Here is a 627-nt window from a genome sequence, read left to right on the forward strand (position 1 = left end):
CCACTCAAATGGGAACAGTTAAACTGGATTCTGGAATTTTAACAAAGTTCACACCCTTACAGTGATGTTGCAACTCCTGCTCAAGCTACAACTAACCTTGACCTTCTCTGGCTTGAACTGCTAGTCAAATCATCAAATAAGCCCTGACCTGGATCACTTGTAAAGTGTAATGAACACAATGGAAAGAAATGGAAAGCCAGCTGAAGTAGGAAGAGAATTCTGCCACCTGACCTTTGAAAAATTAATTCCTGTTGATCCACTGACTGGTGAGAAAGGAAAAAAGGCTTAGGTGAGGGGTTCTGCTCTTGGGAGAAATATCTATAAGAAGGAAATTGAGTCATTCTGGGTGGGAAATGTCTGGCATTCACTGAGGGGAAAAAAAGGAAAGTAATGAAAAATACATCTAAAGACATTAAGGTCATACAACTGCCTTTGTCTCACTTTTCATAAAACTTGCACTGTTGCAGGTGAAGTTGACCCTCCAATTCTTGTAGGTTGCACACTTACACTGAGGATTTGGGGAATTTTAGCTTTCTTAAACATCAGACAGCAATTTCTGTAGTCTTGGCTCAGCAGTCACACACAGCCTCATCTGTCTTCATCCCATTATGTAGCGCTGTATACTGA

The sequence above is a fragment of the Geospiza fortis genome, unplaced genomic scaffold, assembly GCF_000277835.1.
Source record: "Geospiza fortis unplaced genomic scaffold, GeoFor_1.0 scaffold820, whole genome shotgun sequence".
NCBI classification, from domain to species: domain Eukaryota; kingdom Metazoa; phylum Chordata; class Aves; order Passeriformes; family Thraupidae; genus Geospiza; species Geospiza fortis.